Below are 16235 nucleotides of genomic sequence, written 5' to 3'. Positions count from 1 at the left end.
ATAGCTGTCAGGCGGAGAGATGGCACCGCCGACCCCCGCACCAGCACCATCACCGGCCCCGCCGCTCACCTTAGCGGGCACCGCTCCCGACCCGGAAGCCGTCGCCGCCGCCGCCGCCCTCTTACGAGAAACAACCTTCACCCACTCACCGGGCCCCTGGTCACCCAGACCAGGCGGCTCCACCGCCATATCTACCTCCATTTCCACCCTACCAAAATCATCCAGAGAATAAACCTTGTCAGAATCCAGCGCCCGTGCAGCCGCGGCTGCACGCGACACGTCATCACCATCATCAACACCGAACGCCTGTGCAGCCGCGGCTGCACGCGACGTGGATGGCTGCGGCTGAGCAGCCATGATCAAACAATGAAGGGGAGGAGGGGGGGCAACCAATAAGGGAGCCCGGGGGACAAAACAAACCAGCAATCAAGGGGGAAAAAGAAAAGCCGGTAAATAATAAACGCGCAAAACACGGAAGTGGAAAACAAAACACAAGACCGGCGAAAAAAATCGAATGACAAGCCTCTCTCCCTAGCACAATAAAACGGCCAGGGAGAGGGGAAACGAACTGGGACAGAAAAGAAAAGGAACAGTGATCCAAAAACAAGATAAACCAGAGCAAACTACAACGGATGAAAAACGCGCACAGAAACGGAGGGCGAAAACAAAACACAAATCAGGGGCGAAATAAAGGGTGACAAGCCTCCCCCCCCGGCCCAAAATGAGGCCAGGGAGAGGGAAAACAGAACCAGCACAAAAAGAAACTGAAGAAACGCTGAAATAAACGAAAAAAAGCCTAATTGACAAACCCGGAAGTAAACGCGCACCGCGCAAAGGAAACCAAACGAACAGAAATAAATGCAAAAAAAGACACACAAAACGAGTGACAAGCCTCCCCCTCCGGCGCAACGAAGCAGCCAGGGAGAGGGGAGGCTAACCAAGGCAAAACTAAACCAAAACAATTATTAAATAAAACGGAGAAAGAAACGGAAAACCAAGTGAACTGCAAAGGCAAAAAAAAAGCACCACCACACACACGCACCACCACACACACACTGAGCCGCGCAGGATCAGGCACGATCATGCGCAGTCGGAACGGTATGGCCGTAAGCGAGGGAAGCGGCCAGAATCAGCACTTTTGTATTCAGTTGAGGGTTAATTGAGAGTCGCACCGAGAGAAGAGCAGACGTCGATGCGGCATTGATGTCAAGATGTCTTTGAGAAAGTCGTTATTAAAATGAGGAAGAAATCGGTGAGTTGTATACGATTGCTACGAGTACTTTCTGCAAAAGTGGGCGGGGACTGCCGTCTTTGTACAAATAAAGGTAATTTGTGAAATGAAAGGGTAGTGACATCTTTACATTCGTGGCAAGACGCAGGGCCCTCTGGATAAGGTGAAACTAAGAAAAAGCTTACGGCACTTGGTATTCCCAGGCAGTCTCCCAACCCAGTACTAACCAAGCCCGGCCCCGCTTAGCTTCCGAGATCAGACGAGATCGGGCGCAGTCGGAACGGTATGGCCGTAAGCAAGCGAAGCGGCCAGAATCGGCACTTTTGTTTTCAGTTGAGGGTTTATTGAGAGTCGCACCGAGAGAAGAGCAGACGTCGATGCGGCATTGATGTCAAGATGTCTTTGAGAAAGTCGTTATTAAAATGAGGAAGAAATCGGTGAGTTGTATACGATTGCTACGAGTACTTTCTGCAAAAGTGGGCGGGGACTGCCGTCTTTGTACAAATAAAGGTAATTTGTGAAATGAAAGGGTAGTGACATCTTTACATTCGTGGCAAGACGCAGGGCCCTCTGGATAAGGTGAAACTAAGAAAAAGCTTACGGCACTTGGTATTCCCAGGCAGTCTCCCAACCAAGTACTAACCAAGCCCGGCCCCGCTTAGCTTCCGAGATCAGACGAGATCGGGCGCAGTCGGAACGGTATGGGCGTAAGCAAGGGAAGCGGCCAGAATCGGCACTTTTGTTTTCAGTTGAGGGTTTATTGAGAGTCGCACCGAGAGAAGAGCAGACGTCGATGCGGCATTGATGTCAAGATGTCTTTGAGAAAGTCGTTATTAAAATGAGGAAGAAATCGGTGAGTTGTATACGATTGCTACGAGTACTTTCTGCAAAAGTGGGCGGGGACTGCCGTCTTTGTACAAATAAAGGTAATTTGTGAAATGAAAGGGTAGTGACATCTTTACATTCGTGGCAAGACGCAGGGCCCTCTGGATAAGGTGAAACTAAGAAAAAGCTTACGGCACTTGGTATTCCCAGGCAGTCTCCCAACCAAGTACTAACCAAGCCCGGCCCCGCTTAGCTTCCGAGATCAGACGAGATCGGGCGCAGTCGGAACGGTATGGCCGTAAGCAAGGGAAGCGGCCAGAATCGGCACTTTTGTTTTCAGTTGAGGGTTTATTGAGAGTCGCACCGAGAGAAGAGCAGACGTCGATGCGGCATTGATGTCAAGATGTCTTTGAGAAAGTCGTTATTAAAATGAGGAAGAAATCGGTGAGTTGTATACGATTGCTACGAGTACTTTCTGCAAAAGTGGGCGGGGACTGCCGTCTTTGTACAAATAAAGGTAATTTGTGAAATGAAAGGGTAGTGACATCTTTACATTCGTGGCAAGACGCAGGGCCCTCTGGATAAGGTGAAACTAAGAAAAAGCTTACGGCACTTGGTATTCCCAGGCAGTCTCCCAACCAAGTACTAACCAAGCCCGGCCCCGCTTAGCTTCCGAGATCAGACGAGATCGGGCGCAGTCGGAACGGTATGGCCGTAAGCAAGGGAAGCGGCCAGAATCGGCACTTTTGTTTTCAGTTGAGGGTTTATTGAGAGTCGCACCGAGAGAAGAGCAGACGTCGATGCGGCATTGATGTCAAGATGTCTTTGAGAAAGTCGTTATTAAAATGAGGAAGAAATCGGTGAGTTGTATACGATTGCTACGAGTACTTTCTGCAAAAGTGGGCGGGGACTGCCGTCTTTGTACAAATAAAGGTAATTTGTGAAATGAAAGGGTAGTGACATCTTTACATTCGTGGCAAGACGCAGGGCCCTCTGGATAAGGTGAAACTAAGAAAAAGCTTACGGCACTTGGTATTCCCAGGCAGTCTCCCAACCAAGTACTAACCAAGCCCGGCCCCGCTTAGCTTCCGAGATCAGACGAGATCGGGCGCAGTCGGAACGGTATGGGCGTAAGCAAGGGAAGCGGCCAGAATCGGCACTTTTGTTTTCAGTTGAGGGTTTATTGAGAGTCGCACCGAGAGAAGAGCAGACGTCGATGCGGCATTGATGTCAAGATGTCTTTGAGAAAGTCGCTATTAAAATGAGGAAGAAATCGGTGAGTTGTATACGATTGCTACGAGTACTTTCTGCAAAAGTGGGCGGGGACTGCCGTCTTTGTACAAATAAAGGTAATTTGTGAAATGAAAGGGTAGTGACATCTTTACATTCGTGGCAAGACGCAGGGCCCTCTGGATAAGGTGAAACTAAGAAAAAGCTTACGGCACTTGGTATTCCCAGGCAGTCTCCCAACCCAGTACTAACCAAGCCCGGCCCCGCTTAGCTTCCGAGATCAGACGAGATCGGGCGCAGTCGGAACGGTATGGCCGTAAGCAAGGGAAGCGGCCAGAATCGGCACTTTTGTTTTCAGTTGAGGGTTTATTGAGAGTCGCACCGAGAGAAGAGCAGACGTCGATGCGGCATTGATGTCAAGATGTCTTTGAGAAAGTCGTTATTAAAATGAGGAAGAAATCGGTGAGTTGTATACGATTGCTACGAGTACTTTCTGCAAAAGTGGGCGGGGACTGCCGTCTTTGTACAAATAAAGGTAATTTGTGAAATGAAAGGGTAGTGACATCTTTACATTCGTGGCAAGACGCAGGGCCCTCTGGATAAGGTGAAACTAAGAAAAAGCTTACGGCACTTGGTATTCCCAGGCAGTCTCCCAAACAAGTACTAACCAAGCCCGGCCCCGCTTAGCTTCCGAGATCAGACGAGATCGGGCGCAGTCGGAACGGTATGGCCGTAAGCAAGGGAAGCGGCCAGAATCGGCCCTTTTGTTTTCAGTTGAGGGTTTATTGAGAGTCGCACCGAGAGAAGAGCAGACGTCGATGCGGCATTGATGTCAAGATGTCTTTGAGAAAGTCGTTATTAAAATGAGGAAGAAATCGGTGAGTTGTATACGATTGCTACGAGTACTTTCTGCAAAAGTGGGCGGGGACTGCCGTCTTTGTACAAATAAAGGTAATTTGTGAAATGAAAGGGTAGTGACATCTTTACATTCGTGGCAAGACGCAGGGCCCTCTGGATAAGGTGAAACTAAGAAAAAGCTTACGGCACTTGGTATTCCCAGGCAGTCTCCCAACCCAGTACTAACCAAGCCCGGCCCCGCTTAGCTTCCGAGATCAGACGAGATCGGGCGCAGTCGGAACGGTATGGCCGTAAGCAAGGGAAGCGGCCAGAATCGGCACTTTTGTTTTCAGTTGAGGGTTTATTGAGAGTCGCACCGAGAGAAGAGCAGACGTCGATGCGGCATTGATGTCAAGATGTCTTTGAGAAAGTCGTTATTAAAATGAGGAAGAAATCGGTGAGTTGTATACGATTGCTACGAGTACTTTCTGCAAAAGTGGGCGGGGACTGCCGTCTTTGTACAAATAAAGGTAATTTGTGAAATGAAAGGGTAGTGACATCTTTACATTCGTGGCAAGACGCAGGGCCCTCTGGATAAGGTGAAACTAAGAAAAAGCTTACGGCACTTGGTATTCCCAGGCAGTCTCCCAACCAAGTACTAACCAAGCCCGGCCCCGCTTAGCTTCCGAGATCAGACGAGATCGGGCGCAGTCGGAACGGTATGGCCGTAAGCAAGGGAAGCGGCTAGAATCGGCACTTTTGTTTTCAGTTGAGGGTTTATTGAGAGTCGCACCGAGAGAAGAGCAGACGTCGATGCGGCATTGATGTCAAGATGTCTTTGAGAAAGTCGTTATTAAAATGAGGAAGAAATCGGTGAGTTGTATACGATTGCTACGAGTACTTTCTGCAAAAGTGGGCGGGGACTGCCGTCTTTGTACAAATAAAGGTAATTTGTGAAATGAAAGGGTAGTGACATCTTTACATTCGTGGCAAGACGCAGGGCCCTCTGGATAAGGTGAAACTAAGAAAAAGCTTACGGCACTTGGTATTCCCAGGCAGTCTCCCAACCAAGTACTAACCAAGCCCGGCCCCGCTTAGCTTCCGAGATCAGACGAGATCGGGCGCAGTCGGAACGGTATGGCCGTAAGCAAGGGAAGCGGCTAGAATCGGCACTTTTGTTTTCAGTTGAGGGTTTATTGAGAGTCGCACCGAGAGAAGAGCAGACGTCGATGCGGCATTGATGTCAAGATGTCTTTGAGAAAGTCGTTATTAAAATGAGGAAGAAATCGGTGAGTTGTATACGATTGCTACGAGTACTTTCTGCAAAAGTGGGCGGGGACTGCCGTCTTTGTACAAATAAAGGTAATTTGTGAAATGAAAGGGTAGTGACATCTTTACATTCGTGGCAAGACGCAGGGCCCTCTGGATAAGGTGAAACTAAGAAAAAGCTTACGGCACTTGGTATTCCCAGGCAGTCTCCCAACCAAGTACTAACCAAGCCCGGCCCCGCTTAGCTTCCGAGATCAGACGAGATCGGGCGCAGTCGGAACGGTATGGCCGTAAGCAAGGGAAGCGGCTAGAATCGGCACTTTTGTTTTCAGTTGAGGGTTTATTGAGAGTCGCACCGAGAGAAGAGCAGACGTCGATGCGGCATTGATGTCAAGATGTCTTTGAGAAAGTCGTTATTAAAATGAGGAAGAAATCGGTGAGTTGTATACGATTGCTACGAGTACTTTCTGCAAAAGTGGGCGGGGACTGCCGTCTTTGTACAAATAAAGGTAATTTGTGAAATGAAAGGGTAGTGACATCTTTACATTCGTGGCAAGACGCAGGGCCCTCTGGATAAGGTGAAACTAAGAAAAAGCTTACGGCACTTGGTATTCCCAGGCAGTCTCCCAACCAAGTACTAACCAAGCCCGGCCCCGCTTAGCTTCCGAGATCAGACGAGATCGGGCGCAGTCGGAACGGTATGGCCGTAAGCAAGGGAAGCGGCCAGAATCGGCCCTTTTGTTTTCAGTTGAGGGTTTATTGAGAGTCGCACCGAGAGAAGAGCAGACGTCGATGCGGCATTGATGTCAAGATGTCTTTGAGAAAGTCGTTATTAAAATGAGGAAGAAATCGGTGAGTTGTATACGATTGCTACGAGTACTTTCTGCAAAAGTGGGCGGGGACTGCCGTCTTTGTACAAATAAAGGTAATTTGTGAAATGAAAGGGTAGTGACATCTTTACATTCGTGGCAAGACGCAGGGTCCTCTGGATAAGGTGAAACTAAGAAAAAGCTTACGGCACTTGGTATTCCCAGGCAGTCTCCCAACCCAGTACTAACCAAGCCCGGCCCCGCTTAGCTTCCGAGATCAGACGAGATCGGGCGCAGTCGGAACGGTATGGCCGTAAGCAAGGGAAGCGGCCAGAATCGGCACTTTTGTTTTCAGTTGAGGGTTTATTGAGAGTCGCACCGAGAGAAGAGCAGACGTCGATGCGGCATTGATGTCAAGATGTCTTTGAGAAAGTCGTTATTAAAATGAGGAAGAAATCGGTGAGTTGTATACGATTGCTACGAGTACTTTCTGCAAAAGTGGGCGGGGACTGCCGTCTTTGTACAAATAAAGGTAATTTGTGAAATGAAAGGGTAGTGACATCTTTACATTCGTGGCAAGACGCAGGGCCCTCTGGATAAGGTGAAACTAAGAAAAAGCTTACGGCACTTGGTATTCCCAGGCAGTCTCCCAACCAAGTACTAACCAAGCCCGGCCCCGCTTAGCTTCCGAGATCAGACGAGATCGGGCGCAGTCGGAACGGTATGGCCGTAAGCAAGGGAAGCGGCTAGAATCAGCACTTTTGTTTTCAGTTGAGGGTTTATTGAGAGTCGCACCGAGAGAAGAGCAGACGTCGATGCGGCATTGATGTCAAGATGTCTTTGAGAAAGTCGTTATTAAAATGAGGAAGAAATCGGTGAGTTGTATACGATTGCTACGAGTACTTTCTGCAAAAGTGGGCGGGGACTGCCGTCTTTGTACAAATAAAGGTAATTTGTGAAATGAAAGGGTAGTGACATCTTTACATTCGTGGCAAGACGCAGGGCCCTCTGGATAAGGTGAAACTAAGAAAAAGCTTACGGCACTTGGTATTCCCAGGCAGTCTCCCAACCCAGTACTAACCAAGCCCGGCCCCGCTTAGCTTCCGAGATCAGACGAGATCGGGCGCAGTCGGAACGGTATGGCCGTAAGCAAGCGAAGCGGCCAGAATCAGCACTTTTGTTTTCAGTTGAGGGTTTATTGAGAGTCGCACCGAGAGAAGAGCAGATGTCGATGCGGCATTGATGTCAAGATGTCTTTGAGAAAGTCGTTATTAAAATGAGGAAGAAATCGGTGAGTTGTATACGATTGCTACGAGTACTTTCTGCAAAAGTGGGCGGGGACTGCCGTCTTTGTACAAATAAAGGTAATTTGTGAAATGAAAGGGTAGTGACATCTTTACATTCGTGGCAAGACGCAGGGCCCTCTGGATAAGGTGAAACTAAGAAAAAGCTTACGGCACTTGGTATTCCCAGGCAGTCTCCCAACCAAGTACTAACCAAGCCCGGCCCCGCTTAGCTTCCGAGATCAGACGAGATCGGGCGCAGTCGGAACGGTATGGGCGTAAGCAAGGGAAGCGGCCAGAATCGGCACTTTTGTTTTCAGTTGAGGGTTTATTGAGAGTCGCACCGAGAGAAGAGCAGACGTCGATGCGGCATTGATGTCAAGATGTCTTTGAGAATGTCGTTATTAAAATGAGGAAGAAATCGGTGAGTTGTATACGATTGCTACGAGTACTTTCTGCAAAAGTGGGCGGGGACTGCCGTCTTTGTACAAATAAAGGTAATTTGTGAAATGAAAGGGTAGTGACATCTTTACATTCGTGGCAAGACGCAGGGCCCTCTGGATAAGGTGAAACTAAGAAAAAGCTTACGGCACTTGGTATTCCCAGGCAGTCTCCCAACCCAGTACTAACCAAGCCCGGCCCCGCTTAGCTTCCGAGATCAGACGAGATCGGGCGCAGTCGGAACGGTATGGGCGTAAGCAAGGGAAGCGGCCAGAATCGGCACTTTTGTTTTCAGTTGAGGGTTTATTGAGAGTCGCACCGAGAGAAGAGCAGACGTCGATGCGGCATTGATGTCAAGATGTCTTTGAGAAAGTCGTTATTAAAATGAGGAAGAAATCGGTGAGTTGTATACGATTGCTACGAGTACTTTCTGCAAAAGTGGGCGGGGACTGCCGTCTTTGTACAAATAAAGGTAATTTGTGAAATGAAAGGGTAGTGACATCTTTACATTCGTGGCAAGACGCAGGGCCCTCTGGATAAGGTGAAACTAAGAAAAAGCTTACGGCACTTGGTATTCCCAGGCAGTCTCCCAACCAAGTACTAACCAAGCCCGGCCCCGCTTAGCTTCCGAGATCAGACGAGATCGGGCGCAGTCGGAACGGTATGGCCGTAAGCAAGGGAAGCGGCCAGAATCGGCACTTTTGTTTTCAGTTGAGGGTTTATTGAGAGTCGCACCGAGAGAAGAGCAGACGTCGATGCGGCATTGATGTCAAGATGTCTTTGAGAAAGTCGTTATTAAAATGAGGAAGAAATCGGTGAGTTGTATACGATTGCTACGAGTACTTTCTGCAAAAGTGGGCGGGGACTGCCGTCTTTGTACAAATAAAGGTAATTTGTGAAATGAAAGGGTAGTGACATCTTTACATTCGTGGCAAGACGCAGGGCCCTCTGGATAAGGTGAAACTAAGAAAAAGCTTACGGCACTTGGTATTCCCAGGCAGTCTCCCAACCAAGTACTAACCAAGCCCGGCCCCGCTTAGCTTCCGAGATCAGACGAGATCGGGCGCAGTCGGAACGGTATGGGCGTAAGCAAGGGAAGCGGCCAGAATCGGCACTTTTGTTTTCAGTTGAGGGTTTATTGAGAGTCGCACCGAGAGAAGAGCAGACGTCAATGCGGCATTGATGTCAAGATGTCTTTGAGAAAGTCGCTATTAAAATGAGGAAGAAATCGGTGAGTTGTATACGATTGCTACGAGTACTTTCTGCAAAAGTGGGCGGGGACTGCCGTCTTTGTACAAATAAAGGTAATTTGTGAAATGAAAGGGTAGTGACATCTTTACATTCGTGGCAAGACGCAGGGCCCTCTGGATAAGGTGAAACTAAGAAAAAGCTTACGGCACTTGGTATTCCCAGGCAGTCTCCCAACCCAGTACTAACCAAGCCCGGCCCCGCTTAGCTTCCGAGATCAGACGAGATCGGGTGCAGTCGGAACGGTATGGCCGTAAGCAAGGGAAGCGGCCAGAATCGGCACTTTTGTTTTCAGTTGAGGGTTTATTGAGAGTCGCACCGAGAGAAGAGCAGACGTCGATGCGGCATTGATGTCAAGATGTCTTTGAGAAAGTCGTTATTAAAATGAGGAAGAAATCGGTGAGTTGTATACGATTGCTACGAGTACTTTCTGCAAAAGTGGGCGGGGACTGCCGTCTTTGTACAAATAAAGGTAATTTGTGAAATGAAAGGGTAGTGACATCTTTACATTCGTGGCAAGACGCAGGGCCCTCTGGATAAGGTGAAACTAAGAAAAAGCTTACGGCACTTGGTATTCCCAGGCAGTCTCCCAACCAAGTACTAACCAAGCCCGGCCCCGCTTAGCTTCCGAGATCAGACGAGATCGGGCGCAGTCGGAACGGTATGGCCGTAAACAAGGGAAGCGGCCAGAATCGGCCCTTTTGTTTTCAGTTGAGGGTTTATTGAGAGTCGCACCGAGAGAAGAGCAGACGTCGATGCGGCATTGATGTCAAGATGTCTTTGAGAAAGTCGTTATTAAAATGAGGAAGAAATCGGTGAGTTGTATACGATTGCTACGAGTACTTTCTGCAAAAGTGGGCGGGGACTGCCGTCTTTGTACAAATAAAGGTAATTTGTGAAATGAAAGGGTAGTGACATCTTTACATTCGTGGCAAGACGCAGGGCCCTCTGGATAAGGTGAAACTAAGAAAAAGCTTACGGCACTTGGTATTCCCAGGCAGTCTCCCAACCCAGTACTAACCAAGCCCGGCCCCGCTTAGCTTCCGAGATCAGACGAGATCGGGCGCAGTCGGAACGGTATGGCCGTAAGCAAGGGAAGCGGCCAGAATCGGCCCTTTTGTTTTCAGTTGAGGGTTTATTGAGAGTCGCACCGAGAGAAGAGCAGACGTCGATGCGGCATTGATGTCAAGATGTCTTTGAGAAAGTCGTTATTAAAATGAGGAAGAAATCGGTGAGTTGTATACGATTGCTACGAGTACTTTCTGCAAAAGTGGGCGGGGACTGCCGTCTTTGTACAAATAAAGGTAATTTGTGAAATGAAAGGGTAGTGACATCTTTACATTCGTGGCAAGACGCAGGGCCCTCTGGATAAGGTGAAACTAAGAAAAAGCTTACGGCACTTGGTATTCCCAGGCAGTCTCCCAACCAAGTACTAACCAAGCCCGGCCCCGCTTAGCTTCCGAGATCAGACGAGATCGGGCGCAGTCGGAACGGTATGGCCGTAAGCAAGGGAAGCGGCCAGAATCGGCACTTTTGTTTTCAGTTGAGGGTTTATTGAGAGTCGCACCGAGAGAAGAGCAGACGTCGATGCGGCATTGATGTCAAGATGTCTTTGAGAAAGTCGTTATTAAAATGAGGAAGAAATCGGTGAGTTGTATACGATTGCTACGAGTACTTTCTGCAAAAGTGGGCGGGGACTGCCGTCTTTGTACAAATAAAGGTAATTTGTGAAATGAAAGGGTAGTGACATCTTTACATTCGTGGCAAGACGCAGGGCCCTCTGGATAAGGTGAAACTAAGAAAAAGCTTACGGCACTTGGTATTCCCAGGCAGTCTCCCAACCAAGTACTAACCAAGCCCGGCCCCGCTTAGCTTCCGAGATCAGACGAGATCGGGCGCAGTCGGAACGGTATGGGCGTAAGCAAGGGAAGCGGCCAGAATCGGCACTTTTGTTTTCAGTTGAGGGTTTATTGAGAGTCGCACCGAGAGAAGAGCAGACGTCAATGCGGCATTGATGTCAAGATGTCTTTGAGAAAGTCGCTATTAAAATGAGGAAGAAATCGGTGAGTTGTATACGATTGCTACGAGTACTTTCTGCAAAAGTGGGCGGGGACTGCCGTCTTTGTACAAATAAAGGTAATTTGTGAAATGAAAGGGTAGTGACATCTTTACATTCGTGGCAAGACGCAGGGCCCTCTGGATAAGGTGAAACTAAGAAAAAGCTTACGGCACTTGGTATTCCCAGGCAGTCTCCCAACCCAGTACTAACCAAGCCCGGCCCCGCTTAGCTTCCGAGATCAGACGAGATCGGGCGCAGTCGGAACGGTATGGCCGTAAGCAAGGGAAGCGGCCAGAATCGGCACTTTTGTTTTCAGTTGAGGGTTTATTGAGAGTCGCACCGAGAGAAGAGCAGACGTCGATGCGGCATTGATGTCAAGATGTCTTTGAGAAAGTCGTTATTAAAATGAGGAAGAAATCGGTGAGTTGTATACGATTGCTACGAGTACTTTCTGCAAAAGTGGGCGGGGACTGCCGTCTTTGTACAAATAAAGGTAATTTGTGAAATGAAAGGGTAGTGACATCTTTACATTCGTGGCAAGACGCAGGGCCCTCTGGATAAGGTGAAACTAAGAAAAAGCTTACGGCACTTGGTATTCCCAGGCAGTCTCCCAACCAAGTACTAACCAAGCCCGGCCCCGCTTAGCTTCCGAGATCAGACGAGATCGGGCGCAGTCGGAACGGTATGGCCGTAAACAAGGGAAGCGGCCAGAATCGGCCCTTTTGTTTTCAGTTGAGGGTTTATTGAGAGTCGCACCGAGAGAAGAGCAGACGTCGATGCGGCATTGATGTCAAGATGTCTTTGAGAAAGTCGTTATTAAAATGAGGAAGAAATCGGTGAGTTGTATACGATTGCTACGAGTACTTTCTGCAAAAGTGGGCGGGGACTGCCGTCTTTGTACAAATAAAGGTAATTTGTGAAATGAAAGGGTAGTGACATCTTTACATTCGTGGCAAGACGCAGGGCCCTCTGGATAAGGTGAAACTAAGAAAAAGCTTACGGCACTTGGTATTCCCAGGCAGTCTCCCAACCCAGTACTAACCAAGCCCGGCCCCGCTTAGCTTCCGAGATCAGACGAGATCGGGCGCAGTCGGAACGGTATGGCCGTAAGCAAGGGAAGCGGCCAGAATCGGCCCTTTTGTTTTCAGTTGAGGGTTTATTGAGAGTCGCACCGAGAGAAGAGCAGACGTCGATGCGGCATTGATGTCAAGATGTCTTTGAGAAAGTCGTTATTAAAATGAGGAAGAAATCGGTGAGTTGTATACGATTGCTACGAGTACTTTCTGCAAAAGTGGGCGGGGACTGCCGTCTTTGTACAAATAAAGGTAATTTGTGAAATGAAAGGGTAGTGACATCTTTACATTCGTGGCAAGACGCAGGGCCCTCTGGATAAGGTGAAACTAAGAAAAAGCTTACGGCACTTGGTATTCCCAGGCAGTCTCCCAACCCAGTACTAACCAAGCCCGGCCCCGCTTAGCTTCCGAGATCAGACGAGATCGGGCGCAGTCGGAACGGTATGGCCGTAAGCAAGGGAAGCGGCCAGAATCGGCCCTTTTGTTTTCAGTTGAGGGTTTATTGAGAGTCGCACCGAGAGAAGAGCAGACGTCGATGCGGCATTGATGTCAAGATGTCTTTGAGAAAGTCGTTATTAAAATGAGGAAGAAATCGGTGAGTTGTATACGATTGCTACGAGTACTTTCTGCAAAAGTGGGCGGGGACTGCCGTCTTTGTACAAATAAAGGTAATTTGTGAAATGAAAGGGTAGTGACATCTTTACATTCGTGGCAAGACGCAGGGCCCTCTGGATAAGGTGAAACTAAGAAAAAGCTTACGGCACTTGGTATTCCCAGGCAGTCTCCCAACCAAGTACTAACCAAGCCCGGCCCCGCTTAGCTTCCGAGATCAGACGAGATCGGGCGCAGTCGGAACGGTATGGCCGTAAGCAAGGGAAGCGGCCAGAATCGGCACTTTTGTTTTCAGTTGAGGGTTTATTGAGAGTCGCACCGAGAGAAGAGCAGACGTCGATGCGGCATTGATGTCAAGATGTCTTTGAGAAAGTCGTTATTAAAATGAGGAAGAAATCGGTGAGTTGTATACGATTGCTACGAGTACTTTCTGCAAAAGTGGGCGGGGACTGCCGTCTTTGTACAAATAAAGGTAATTTGTGAAATGAAAGGGTAGTGACATCTTTACATTCGTGGCAAGACGCAGGGCCCTCTGGATAAGGTGAAACTAAGAAAAAGCTTACGGCACTTGGTATTCCCAGGCAGTCTCCCAACCAAGTACTAACCAAGCCCGGCCCCGCTTAGCTTCCGAGATCAGACGAGATCGGGCGCAGTCGGAACGGTATGGGCGTAAGCAAGGGAAGCGGCCAGAATCGGCACTTTTGTTTTCAGTTGAGGGTTTATTGAGAGTCGCACCGAGAGAAGAGCAGACGTCAATGCGGCATTGATGTCAAGATGTCTTTGAGAAAGTCGCTATTAAAATGAGGAAGAAATCGGTGAGTTGTATACGATTGCTACGAGTACTTTCTGCAAAAGTGGGCGGGGACTGCCGTCTTTGTACAAATAAAGGTAATTTGTGAAATGAAAGGGTAGTGACATCTTTACATTCGTGGCAAGACGCAGGGCCCTCTGGATAAGGTGAAACTAAGAAAAAGCTTACGGCACTTGGTATTCCCAGGCAGTCTCCCAACCCAGTACTAACCAAGCCCGGCCCCGCTTAGCTTCCGAGATCAGACGAGATCGGGCGCAGTCGGAACGGTATGGCCGTAAGCAAGGGAAGCGGCCAGAATCGGCACTTTTGTTTTCAGTTGAGGGTTTATTGAGAGTCGCACCGAGAGAAGAGCAGACGTCGATGCGGCATTGATGTCAAGATGTCTTTGAGAAAGTCGTTATTAAAATGAGGAAGAAATCGGTGAGTTGTATACGATTGCTACGAGTACTTTCTGCAAAAGTGGGCGGGGACTGCCGTCTTTGTACAAATAAAGGTAATTTGTGAAATGAAAGGGTAGTGACATCTTTACATTCGTGGCAAGACGCAGGGCCCTCTGGATAAGGTGAAACTAAGAAAAAGCTTACGGCACTTGGTATTCCCAGGCAGTCTCCCAACCAAGTACTAACCAAGCCCGGCCCCGCTTAGCTTCCGAGATCAGACGAGATCGGGCGCAGTCGGAACGGTATGGCCGTAAGCAAGGGAAGCGGCCAGAATCGGCCCTTTTGTTTTCAGTTGAGGGTTTATTGAGAGTCGCACCGAGAGAAGAGCAGACGTCGATGCGGCATTGATGTCAAGATGTCTTTGAGAAAGTCGTTATTAAAATGAGGAAGAAATCGGTGAGTTGTATACGATTGCTACGAGTACTTTCTGCAAAAGTGGGCGGGGACTGCCGTCTTTGTACAAATAAAGGTAATTTGTGAAATGAAAGGGTAGTGACATCTTTACATTCGTGGCAAGACGCAGGGCCCTCTGGATAAGGTGAAACTAAGAAAAAGCTTACGGCACTTGGTATTCCCAGGCAGTCTCCCAACCCAGTACTAACCAAGCCCGGCCCCGCTTAGCTTCCGAGATCAGACGAGATCGGGCGCAGTCGGAACGGTATGGCCGTAAGCAAGGGAAGCGGCCAGAATCGGCCCTTTTGTTTTCAGTTGAGGGTTTATTGAGAGTCGCACCGAGAGAAGAGCAGACGTCGATGCGGCATTGATGTCAAGATGTCTTTGAGAAAGTCGTTATTAAAATGAGGAAGAAATCGGTGAGTTGTATACGATTGCTACGAGTACTTTCTGCAAAAGTGGGCGGGGACTGCCGTCTTTGTACAAATAAAGGTAATTTGTGAAATGAAAGGGTAGTGACATCTTTACATTCGTGGCAAGACGCAGGGCCCTCTGGATAAGGTGAAACTAAGAAAAAGCTTACGGCACTTGGTATTCCCAGGCAGTCTCCCAACCAAGTACTAACCAAGCCCGGCCCCGCTTAGCTTCTGAGATCAGACGAGATCGGGCGCAGTCGGAACGGTATGGCCGTAAGCAAGGGAAGCGGCTAGAATCGGCACTTTTGTTTTCAGTTGAGGGTTTATTGAGAGTCGCACCGAGAGAAGAGCAGACGTCGATGCGGCATTGATGTCAAGATGTCTTTGAGAAAGTCGTTATTAAAATGAGGAAGAAATCGGTGAGTTGTATACGATTGCTACGAGTACTTTCTGCAAAAGTGGGCGGGGACTGCCGTCTTTGTACAAATAAAGGTAATTTGTGAAATGAAAGGGTAGTGACATCTTTACATTCGTGGCAAGACGCAGGGCCCTCTGGATAAGGTGAAACTAAGAAAAAGCTTACGGCACTTGGTATTCCCAGGCAGTCTCCCAACCAAGTACTAACCAAGCCCGGCCCCGCTTAGCTTCCGAGATCAGACGAGATCGGGCGCAGTCGGAACGGTATGGCCGTAAGCAAGGGAAGCGGCTAGAATCGGCACTTTTGTTTTCAGTTGAGGGTTTATTGAGAGTCGCACCGAGAGAAGAGCAGACGTCGATGCGGCATTGATGTCAAGATGTCTTTGAGAAAGTCGTTATTAAAATGAGGAAGAAATCGGTGAGTTGTATACGATTGCTACGAGTACTTTCTGCAAAAGTGGGCGGGGACTGCCGTCTTTGTACAAATAAAGGTAATTTGTGAAATGAAAGGGTAGTGACATCTTTACATTCGTGGCAAGACGCAGGGCCCTCTGGATAAGGTGAAACTAAGAAAAAGCTTACGGCACTTGGTATTCCCAGGCAGTCTCCCAACCCAGTACTAACCAAGCCCGGCCCCGCTTAGCTTCCGAGATCAGACGAGATCGGGCGCAGTCGGAACGGTATGGCCGTAAGCAAGGGAAGCGGCCAGAATCGGCACTTTTGTTTTCAGTTGAGGGTTTATTGAGAGTCGCACCGAGAGAAGAGCAGACGTCGATGCGGCATTGATGTCAAGATGTCTTTGAGAAAGTCGTTATTAAAATGAGGAAGAAATCGGTGAGTT

The 16235-nt window shown here is 48.7% G+C and overlaps 36 non-coding genes across 36 annotated transcripts; all 36 read right to left on the bottom strand.

Moving 5' to 3' along the window:
* Window positions 1–1409: 1409 nt before the first annotated feature.
* On the bottom strand, window positions 1410–1528 carry LOC140590588 (5S ribosomal RNA). Its single transcript, XR_011991419.1, has one exon. It is a non-coding gene; the product is annotated as a 5S ribosomal RNA (ribosomal RNA).
* A 297-nt stretch (window positions 1529–1825) lies between these two features.
* On the bottom strand, window positions 1826–1944 carry LOC140589742 (5S ribosomal RNA). Its single transcript, XR_011990921.1, has one exon. It is a non-coding gene; the product is annotated as a 5S ribosomal RNA (ribosomal RNA).
* A 297-nt stretch (window positions 1945–2241) lies between these two features.
* Window positions 2242–2360, bottom strand: LOC140590658 (5S ribosomal RNA). The gene has a single exon (XR_011991488.1). It is a non-coding gene; the product is annotated as a 5S ribosomal RNA (ribosomal RNA).
* Window positions 2361–2657: 297 nt separating this feature from the next.
* On the bottom strand, window positions 2658–2776 carry LOC140590657 (5S ribosomal RNA). The gene has a single exon (XR_011991487.1). It is a non-coding gene; the product is annotated as a 5S ribosomal RNA (ribosomal RNA).
* A 297-nt stretch (window positions 2777–3073) lies between these two features.
* On the bottom strand, window positions 3074–3192 carry LOC140589741 (5S ribosomal RNA). Its single transcript, XR_011990920.1, has one exon. It is a non-coding gene; the product is annotated as a 5S ribosomal RNA (ribosomal RNA).
* A 297-nt stretch (window positions 3193–3489) lies between these two features.
* Window positions 3490–3608, bottom strand: LOC140590577 (5S ribosomal RNA). The gene has a single exon (XR_011991408.1). It is a non-coding gene; the product is annotated as a 5S ribosomal RNA (ribosomal RNA).
* Window positions 3609–3905: 297 nt separating this feature from the next.
* LOC140589503 (5S ribosomal RNA) lies at window positions 3906–4024 on the bottom strand. The gene has a single exon (XR_011990682.1). It is a non-coding gene; the product is annotated as a 5S ribosomal RNA (ribosomal RNA).
* A 297-nt stretch (window positions 4025–4321) lies between these two features.
* Window positions 4322–4440, bottom strand: LOC140590566 (5S ribosomal RNA). The gene has a single exon (XR_011991397.1). It is a non-coding gene; the product is annotated as a 5S ribosomal RNA (ribosomal RNA).
* A 297-nt stretch (window positions 4441–4737) lies between these two features.
* On the bottom strand, window positions 4738–4856 carry LOC140590654 (5S ribosomal RNA). The gene has a single exon (XR_011991485.1). It is a non-coding gene; the product is annotated as a 5S ribosomal RNA (ribosomal RNA).
* A 297-nt stretch (window positions 4857–5153) lies between these two features.
* LOC140590653 (5S ribosomal RNA) lies at window positions 5154–5272 on the bottom strand. Its single transcript, XR_011991484.1, has one exon. It is a non-coding gene; the product is annotated as a 5S ribosomal RNA (ribosomal RNA).
* A 297-nt stretch (window positions 5273–5569) lies between these two features.
* Window positions 5570–5688, bottom strand: LOC140590652 (5S ribosomal RNA). The gene has a single exon (XR_011991483.1). It is a non-coding gene; the product is annotated as a 5S ribosomal RNA (ribosomal RNA).
* Window positions 5689–5985: 297 nt separating this feature from the next.
* LOC140590651 (5S ribosomal RNA) lies at window positions 5986–6104 on the bottom strand. The gene has a single exon (XR_011991482.1). It is a non-coding gene; the product is annotated as a 5S ribosomal RNA (ribosomal RNA).
* A 297-nt stretch (window positions 6105–6401) lies between these two features.
* On the bottom strand, window positions 6402–6520 carry LOC140590555 (5S ribosomal RNA). The gene has a single exon (XR_011991386.1). It is a non-coding gene; the product is annotated as a 5S ribosomal RNA (ribosomal RNA).
* Window positions 6521–6817: 297 nt separating this feature from the next.
* LOC140590650 (5S ribosomal RNA) lies at window positions 6818–6936 on the bottom strand. The gene has a single exon (XR_011991481.1). It is a non-coding gene; the product is annotated as a 5S ribosomal RNA (ribosomal RNA).
* A 297-nt stretch (window positions 6937–7233) lies between these two features.
* On the bottom strand, window positions 7234–7352 carry LOC140590543 (5S ribosomal RNA). Its single transcript, XR_011991375.1, has one exon. It is a non-coding gene; the product is annotated as a 5S ribosomal RNA (ribosomal RNA).
* Window positions 7353–7649: 297 nt separating this feature from the next.
* LOC140589740 (5S ribosomal RNA) lies at window positions 7650–7768 on the bottom strand. The gene has a single exon (XR_011990919.1). It is a non-coding gene; the product is annotated as a 5S ribosomal RNA (ribosomal RNA).
* Window positions 7769–8065: 297 nt separating this feature from the next.
* On the bottom strand, window positions 8066–8184 carry LOC140589706 (5S ribosomal RNA). The gene has a single exon (XR_011990885.1). It is a non-coding gene; the product is annotated as a 5S ribosomal RNA (ribosomal RNA).
* Window positions 8185–8481: 297 nt separating this feature from the next.
* Window positions 8482–8600, bottom strand: LOC140590649 (5S ribosomal RNA). Its single transcript, XR_011991480.1, has one exon. It is a non-coding gene; the product is annotated as a 5S ribosomal RNA (ribosomal RNA).
* Window positions 8601–8897: 297 nt separating this feature from the next.
* LOC140589739 (5S ribosomal RNA) lies at window positions 8898–9016 on the bottom strand. Its single transcript, XR_011990918.1, has one exon. It is a non-coding gene; the product is annotated as a 5S ribosomal RNA (ribosomal RNA).
* A 297-nt stretch (window positions 9017–9313) lies between these two features.
* LOC140589105 (5S ribosomal RNA) lies at window positions 9314–9432 on the bottom strand. The gene has a single exon (XR_011990282.1). It is a non-coding gene; the product is annotated as a 5S ribosomal RNA (ribosomal RNA).
* Window positions 9433–9729: 297 nt separating this feature from the next.
* Window positions 9730–9848, bottom strand: LOC140589341 (5S ribosomal RNA). The gene has a single exon (XR_011990520.1). It is a non-coding gene; the product is annotated as a 5S ribosomal RNA (ribosomal RNA).
* A 297-nt stretch (window positions 9849–10145) lies between these two features.
* LOC140590532 (5S ribosomal RNA) lies at window positions 10146–10264 on the bottom strand. Its single transcript, XR_011991364.1, has one exon. It is a non-coding gene; the product is annotated as a 5S ribosomal RNA (ribosomal RNA).
* Window positions 10265–10561: 297 nt separating this feature from the next.
* On the bottom strand, window positions 10562–10680 carry LOC140590648 (5S ribosomal RNA). Its single transcript, XR_011991479.1, has one exon. It is a non-coding gene; the product is annotated as a 5S ribosomal RNA (ribosomal RNA).
* A 297-nt stretch (window positions 10681–10977) lies between these two features.
* LOC140589738 (5S ribosomal RNA) lies at window positions 10978–11096 on the bottom strand. The gene has a single exon (XR_011990917.1). It is a non-coding gene; the product is annotated as a 5S ribosomal RNA (ribosomal RNA).
* A 297-nt stretch (window positions 11097–11393) lies between these two features.
* Window positions 11394–11512, bottom strand: LOC140590520 (5S ribosomal RNA). The gene has a single exon (XR_011991352.1). It is a non-coding gene; the product is annotated as a 5S ribosomal RNA (ribosomal RNA).
* A 297-nt stretch (window positions 11513–11809) lies between these two features.
* Window positions 11810–11928, bottom strand: LOC140589340 (5S ribosomal RNA). Its single transcript, XR_011990519.1, has one exon. It is a non-coding gene; the product is annotated as a 5S ribosomal RNA (ribosomal RNA).
* A 297-nt stretch (window positions 11929–12225) lies between these two features.
* Window positions 12226–12344, bottom strand: LOC140590509 (5S ribosomal RNA). The gene has a single exon (XR_011991341.1). It is a non-coding gene; the product is annotated as a 5S ribosomal RNA (ribosomal RNA).
* Window positions 12345–12641: 297 nt separating this feature from the next.
* On the bottom strand, window positions 12642–12760 carry LOC140590498 (5S ribosomal RNA). The gene has a single exon (XR_011991330.1). It is a non-coding gene; the product is annotated as a 5S ribosomal RNA (ribosomal RNA).
* Window positions 12761–13057: 297 nt separating this feature from the next.
* Window positions 13058–13176, bottom strand: LOC140590647 (5S ribosomal RNA). Its single transcript, XR_011991478.1, has one exon. It is a non-coding gene; the product is annotated as a 5S ribosomal RNA (ribosomal RNA).
* Window positions 13177–13473: 297 nt separating this feature from the next.
* LOC140589737 (5S ribosomal RNA) lies at window positions 13474–13592 on the bottom strand. The gene has a single exon (XR_011990916.1). It is a non-coding gene; the product is annotated as a 5S ribosomal RNA (ribosomal RNA).
* A 297-nt stretch (window positions 13593–13889) lies between these two features.
* Window positions 13890–14008, bottom strand: LOC140590487 (5S ribosomal RNA). Its single transcript, XR_011991319.1, has one exon. It is a non-coding gene; the product is annotated as a 5S ribosomal RNA (ribosomal RNA).
* A 297-nt stretch (window positions 14009–14305) lies between these two features.
* LOC140590646 (5S ribosomal RNA) lies at window positions 14306–14424 on the bottom strand. The gene has a single exon (XR_011991477.1). It is a non-coding gene; the product is annotated as a 5S ribosomal RNA (ribosomal RNA).
* A 297-nt stretch (window positions 14425–14721) lies between these two features.
* Window positions 14722–14840, bottom strand: LOC140590476 (5S ribosomal RNA). The gene has a single exon (XR_011991308.1). It is a non-coding gene; the product is annotated as a 5S ribosomal RNA (ribosomal RNA).
* Window positions 14841–15137: 297 nt separating this feature from the next.
* LOC140589659 (5S ribosomal RNA) lies at window positions 15138–15256 on the bottom strand. Its single transcript, XR_011990838.1, has one exon. It is a non-coding gene; the product is annotated as a 5S ribosomal RNA (ribosomal RNA).
* Window positions 15257–15553: 297 nt separating this feature from the next.
* Window positions 15554–15672, bottom strand: LOC140590645 (5S ribosomal RNA). The gene has a single exon (XR_011991476.1). It is a non-coding gene; the product is annotated as a 5S ribosomal RNA (ribosomal RNA).
* A 297-nt stretch (window positions 15673–15969) lies between these two features.
* LOC140590465 (5S ribosomal RNA) lies at window positions 15970–16088 on the bottom strand. The gene has a single exon (XR_011991297.1). It is a non-coding gene; the product is annotated as a 5S ribosomal RNA (ribosomal RNA).
* Window positions 16089–16235: the final 147 nt, after the last annotated feature.

The sequence above is a fragment of the Paramormyrops kingsleyae genome, chromosome 4, assembly GCF_048594095.1.
Source record: "Paramormyrops kingsleyae isolate MSU_618 chromosome 4, PKINGS_0.4, whole genome shotgun sequence".
NCBI classification, from domain to species: Eukaryota; Metazoa; Chordata; class Actinopteri; order Osteoglossiformes; family Mormyridae; genus Paramormyrops; species Paramormyrops kingsleyae.
This window is presented reverse-complemented; position numbering and strand designations above follow the sequence as displayed.